The following is a 6,885-nucleotide window of genomic DNA, read 5'->3' as shown; positions in this document are numbered from 1 at the left end:
GGGGCACACAGGCACCATCCCACTGCTGCCTGGCAGCGGAGTTTAGAAAGGAAAGTTCTGGTCCGCAAGCGACTCAAGAGCAAAATGTTATGGAAAGGGAAATCTGGGAGGGTTTGGGCTCTGGTGGCTGTGGACAAGCACAGTGCAGCGGGAGCAGACCCATATGTCCAAGGACCTGATGTATGTACTATACATTTATAAGGAGTGGTTTTGTTGCTCCAGATGAGCCCTGGGCTGATGCTGTAGCCTGAACGCCCATGAGTGGCCGGGGAGCGTGAGGTACATGCCTGGAGCACGCTTGGTTTGGTTTCATCTGAAAGGAATCCAGCTGACCTGCTCCTGAGCTCTCCAGAGCTGCTCCAGGACGCAATCCAAAGTGTAGTAAAGCGGGGAAAGTCGGGGGATTGGTTTCAGAAGTGCACCCTGAGCCAAATTAATGTGCTAGAGCAGGCACGCCCCAATGCTGTGGAGGAAAGGGACTTTGCTGTCTAACTGCCCTACATCTGCAGGGCTGTTTGGCCCCTCTCCTAAGATCCAGGAATAGGAAGGACCCAAGGAAGCTCCCCCAGAGGGACCGGAATGGGTGTGGGGGCCCTGGGGGCACTTATTAGACTCAGGTGGGCCCCCACCCACTCACCTGCTGCCCGTTGGCCTGGGGACTCCATTTAAGCCCAGGCCTGGGCTGTGAGCATTCTCCCAGGTTGTGGTGCAGGTTCAAACTGCTCTCCTGGCCAGACTTCAGGCTGCTGTAGGCACCCCCAGCTCCCAGCCTGGACTTCAGGCTGGTGTTACAGGCAGCTTTGTCACCAGCTTGTTGGTGGGACCAGTCACTACAACCGTGCTGGCCCTGCACCCCAGTGGGCAAGGGCACCCCTTGTGCTTGGGGTGACCCTGTTCTTGCTGCCCACCCTTGATGGGAATCCCAACCACGCCAACAGAGGCACTCCAGCTCCTTGGACTGATCTTCTCCTTCCCTCCGGATCAGGCCTGACTCGATGCAGCGTGACGTGATGCGGTGTGTAGGCTGACGAGCATCCTGCAGCCCGGGAGCTGCTCACCGGGGGTGTCTGCAACAGCCGTGTTTGTAAGGTGATGACTCCAAGGGGTGAGCTTCAAGCTGTTATCCAGCTCTCTGCCGTTTCTAGACCAGCCCATCCTTCCACTCTGTGGGATGAGGGGCTCTGTCCCCTGGCGGGGGGTAATGCTCCCATTCCCCACCTTCCTTGCAGCACACCCCGGTGCTCCACAGGGAAGCGAGGTGCCCTTCAACAGCTGGACAGGACTGGCCTCCTCCAGGCTGAAAATGGGCCAAGCAACACCCGCACGGAGCAGCACCGTGCTCCTGGAGGTGACGAGAAGCGCTCGCGGCAGCGCTGCGGACGGCAGGGTTGGCCTCCGTGTCGCTGATCCACTTCAGCTTCCCGGGGCCGGGGCCAGCGCTGTGCACCCCAGCACAGGGAGCAGACACTGGATACATACCAGCACAATCCTGGCAAGCTGTAGCTCCCCCCTCCCCCATCACAACTGGAAATGCTACAGAATCATAGAATGGGTTGGGTTGGAAGGGACTTTTAAAGGTCATCTTGTCCAACACCCCCCTCCCACACTCCCTGCAATAAGCAGGGACATCTTCAACTACATCAGGTTGCTCAGAGCCCCATCCAACCTGGCCTTGAATGTTTCCAGCACCCACCACCTCTCTGGGCAATCTGTGCCAGCGTTTCACCACCTTCATTGTTAAAAATTTCTTCCTTACATCTAGTCTGAATCTACCCTCAATTAGTTACCATTATCCCTTGTCCTATCAACTGCTTCTGCCCTTTTGCTCTGCTGGGAGTAACCAGCACAACTCATTCTCCCTCCAGCAGCGTGCGCACCTCCCTGGGGGAGGCGGGAAGCAGCGCGAGCCGGTGGATGCTGCCATGCCCAGGGTGGTTCGGAGCACGTGTCGAGGGATGCGCAGCAGCAGCAGGACCCCAAGCGCACATGGCAGAGTATGAGTACCGGGAGGCCAGTGCGGAAGGTGCGTGTCCTCTCGGCTGCCTGTTGCTGAAGGGAAGCTTTTTTTCATGGTGTTAGTTCCCTGGGCCAGCACTGTTTTACCCACGGTGAGGGGTGCAGCTCCGGGTCAGCCTGGTAACATCTTGTCTCATTCAGCCCCTTCCCCACACACACCTCAGCAGCAACTTGGCCCAACTATATCCCCTTCAGAATGTGCTGGCAAAAAAGATCCACTTAAAATTTGGACAAGGGACTGTGTCTGCGCTTATCTCAGATATTCTGGTCGTTACACAACTTATTATAGTGTCATTCGTCTTCTTCCAAATCTTTGTGCTACTGGATGGAAGCCCATAAAAGTGCAGTTTCACAAAGATGCTACTTGTTGACATAGGAAAGCATAATGCCCCCTGTGTGGGGAACAAAGGTTAGAATAGTTTTCTTGTATGTATATGGATAAATACAGAAATATATAACCGACATTAAAACGGGGGTATGATTTGAGTAACTACCTCCTCTGAACATGGAACTTCTGTTTTTATTGTCTTAAAACATTAAATGAGTAAAATTGCTCATGATACTCATGTGGTAACTTCCAATATTTAACCAGAGGCACGTACAAATTTTTATCACTCTTCTCTTTCATTTCAAATAAAGAGAAGGCCTATGGGTTTGTTTGAAAGACATATAAAAAAATACTAATTGCAATGTATTCACTCCTAAAGATTTTACCTGTAGAACATGTGTAGCCTACTCATGTTGTGCTTGCAGGTGTCCTGTGCTTTTGGGGCAGAGCTTTTCCTGTTGAGGACCTGCCTGAGTGCCAAGTCCAGCCCCACCTGTACAAGTGTGCAGTGTCCCCAGTGTCCAGCAGTAGCTGCGCTTGTGATATTATGCAAGAAATCCCTGGGGGCTGGTTCTTTTTTTTTTTTTTTTTTTTTTTAATTCCATTGAAGCTGAGTGGTAGAAACCCAATTTGTGGAGCATCAGGGTTTGCCTCTGAGAAAAACAGGGGGTTTACTGCCACCGCTGAGGGAGTGGGTGTGCCTGGGCTGTAGAGATGTGATATTTTTCTATGCCAAACTGTGCCACGCTGTGGAGGGAAGCAGCCCCATGGTGTATATTCGCTTCAGGGTGTTTGCTGCTGCCAACTTGTTCTGCTCCCTGAAGTCCATGCCTGCATCCCCCCCCCCCTTCCCCCTGTTGCTGAGGAGGTTCCCAGGGGGAGCTGAGCAGGAACCCCACCTTAGCAAAAGTCTGTGTCACTTCTGCTCTTTGACATGAAAGCTGGAGAGGGCCACAACTGAGATAAAGCAGTACTTGTTTTATTCAACCCAGAGCAGGAAAGTCCTGCTCCCACCTTGCAGAAGGACAATTTGCCTCTGTCTTTTCCTGGTGGTGCTGGAGCTGAGAGGGGCACCCCCGACCCCATCCCCCTTCCAGCTGCACCTCTTTTCTCCTTGAAGCAAGTCACTGCTGCAGGGGGAAGCACATACACTGCTTTCTTTCCCCTTCCCTTTACAAATGCTTCCTTCATCCCACCTTGGTGTCTTCTTTGTTTTAGAAAGCACAACTTCAGCTCTTTACATCAATATGTTCCACTTCTAAGGTCCTGAATCACTGCTGTATCAATATTAATAAATATTGGAAATCAAAGACTATCTACTTGCTTTACATGGGGATAAGTGGCCCTCACTCTGGAAACTCTCATGTCCAAAGCAGCCTCCTGCATACCAACCTTTGTGGTTGATGTAGCTCAGAGACGGACCCTCCCTTGGGCAGGGGTCCCCGTAGAAGTGTCCTGCCTATGCCCCCCCCCCTCTCTAAATGGTGGACTTTACCTCCCCTTTGGTCCCCACCAAACCAGCCAAGGTGAAGTCCACAGCTCCCGTTGCCTGTTCCTAAAAACTTCCCCATGCTGAGCACAGCCTGGCACCAGTGCTGCCAGGAGCAGTGTCCTTCCTCACCCATACAGGCCATGCTTTTCAACCCCTTGTTCTGCCTTTTCTTCCTGGGCTTCCCTGCACACAAAGCTTCCATTCATACCAACCTTCGTACTGGGTACAGTTCACCCCAGTCCTCCTCCTGTGTATAACGTCTCCATGCCAGTCAGCTGCTCCCACACAGGACTTACCTTGTGATCTGTTCCAATACCTTCATCAGGACCTTCCAAAAAATAAAAATAAACCGTAATCTTCAGTCATAGCCATCACCACAGGATGGCACGCAAGGCAACATACTGAACATGTCAACAGCACTAGTACAGTTGTGAATAATCTTTGAAATACAAAGAATGTAAGATATAAAAGTAGTTTCAATACAGCTGTGGCTTTAAGTGACCATCCTTTTAAAAATATTAGACATCAAAACCACTATACCAATGATTAATAGTCAGGGTTTCTACATCATCACCTATGTTGCTGTTTTCCTAAGAGAGTATGATGTCTTCTGGGTTGGTGCTTCTTTTTAATGCTTTTAGCTTCTCACTCTCTTTATCTGTTCCAGTGAATCAACAGCCTCGTTCCAGTCACCCCATCCCGACCCCAGTGGAGGGCTCCTCCACATTCCCTAATCCTGGATATCCCCCAGCTGATGCACAACATCAGCAGACATCAGGCCTGTGTCTATATGTCCATACCTGATATACACATGCTCATCTTCAAGGGAATGCACAGAGGCACCTGCCGGGTTACCTCTGGGAATGGGAATTCAGAGGAATTAAGACAATATCAAATGCAGGGATTGCCTTGATTTTCCCTATGCTGGGACATTCTCCTCAGTCCGGGTGAGTGGTGATTTCAGGCCACACACAGCACATCTCCCTGAAATCCCACACTTCTGTTAGTAACATCGTATTGTTCCAACATCTTAAGCCACAAGCAACATTCATGATTTCCCATAGCCATTTACTATGATCCTTAAAATAATGGAAGCCAACAAATCAAGTATTTCTATGACTAATATAATTTAGGGGAGGTAGATCTATCTCTAGTGAGAAAAAAATGATTTCTCTTGATTGGAGACAGATGCACCTTGCAATTAAGGTTTTTTTTTTTATTATTTTTTTTCCCCTCTTTTCACTGCAGTCTGTTCCTACTCCTTTCTTCTTCCTAACTTGAGCCCTGGCAATTGGCCTACAAGGAAAATGCTGTGCTGCCTCTCCTTCCACATATGCACATCGTGCCGACTACAAGCGAGCAAGCAAGCAAAGGCAAAGCTAAGCCAAGGAACATACATTATTTAGTGAGGTCCATCTGCCCAAAGGAAGCTGCTCTTACATTTATCTGGTTTATTCTTTTTTAATTAATTACGTATCATCAGTCGTTAACAGGTTTTCAGTAAGATGGATCTACCCACTTAGCAAATTAATAAAATCAGATAAAGGGTTCCTGCAGTTGGTGGTTGTCAAGGCTCCCTCCTATTTTGTTTGGAAATGGCAGTCTGTGGGTGCTCATTTCTGGCACAGGCAGGTGCCCAGGGTGCAGGACAGCCTGTGCAGCAGCTACTGATCCACTCCCAGACTCCCCCCTTTCCCTCCAGCACCGCTGAAAAGGATGTCCCATCGCAGTCACGCTTCTTTCCCCTGCGTGCGTGAATAATTTCCAGACTCGAGAGCATCAGCTTGCTCCTCCGGACCTCGCGCCACCACGACTGCTCCCTTTCAGGGAGTTCATCCCCGGGAGCCCATCACCTCCCCCCCGTGCCTGGGACTGCCACGAGGACTGGAGCCCTGGCTGCAGACCTCCGTTGCAGTCAGGGCCTCCTCCTGCACGAATTTCCAATTCCTTCACCCTCATTTGGAGATCACGAGGAGAAGTGCGAAGGGTTGCTATGTTTTGAGATTTCGCATGACTGGCTCCGGCTCTAGCTTGAGATAATTCCTCACTACTTCCACTCTAACAGAGCTATCGGGGTCCTGCGGTTCAGAGTCATCACCAATATTCCCATTAAAAGCACCGTTATCACCATTACCCAGAGCTTCCCCATCTATAGACTCAGACAAGCTGCCCCGGGCTGCTGGGTTTGCCACATGGTCCCCGAGCATCTTTAACGCAGAAGCATGAAAATGACCCGTCCTCCATCTGAGCTTCCACGTGGTTCTCTGAAGCAAGTTTCTTGAGCAGCTCCTCTGCCCCGCTTTGCACAGGAGCCCCTAGATCTGGCACGGACGGGCTCTTTGGCAGGAGGGGGCTGTTACAGACCCTTTCCAAACCATACGACTTGCCCTGGGCCCACACGTTCCCCCTCCTCACGCCCACGTACTCACCAGCACCACAGTGGTTGTCCCCACCTCCATCGCTGGGTGTAGCACCAAGGACCGGGGTGCCAGGGAGCAAGTCCCCCCCACTTCTCTGGGGCTGCCTGTGTTGGAGACGAGGAAATGTAGCTTGGACAGATCTTTTGCTGCCTTTAGAAGCTGTCAGCTGTTGCTGGTGGCCCTTCACCTCCAAATCCTGCTGTCTTCAGCTTCCACATGTCTCCCATTTTCCCCTCCTTTGGGACCCCCAAAAGCGATGCCAGGGCCTGCACTCTGCCAGGCGTTAAGCTCTTCCTATTAATTTGAACCCATCTGTCCTTGCTAATCGTAAGGATGAATCCCACACAGGTTGCTCCTGAATTCCTCTCAGGCCTCGAGGCCGTTCCCTGCTCCCAGCTCACATCCTGACCCACGAGTGCACGGCAGCAGGAGCAACCCTGAGCTAGCAGGGAACCCGCTGCAGGACAGTGGCACTGCTGGCAGGGCCACCAAGTGACCAAACCTGTCCCAGCCCCACTGACATGGCTGCAACGTCCAGGGACCTCAGAAGCAGCGAGCAAAACACGATGGGAATCTTCCAAAGCATCACATGCTTCTAAAACATACCATTTTAGGCATGAGACAAGCAC

Source organism: Tyto alba, unplaced genomic scaffold, assembly GCF_018691265.1.
Source record: "Tyto alba isolate M040663 unplaced genomic scaffold, T.alba_DEE_v4.0 Super-Scaffold_3, whole genome shotgun sequence".
NCBI classification, from domain to species: Eukaryota; Metazoa; Chordata; class Aves; order Strigiformes; family Tytonidae; genus Tyto; species Tyto alba.
This window is presented reverse-complemented; position numbering follows the sequence as displayed.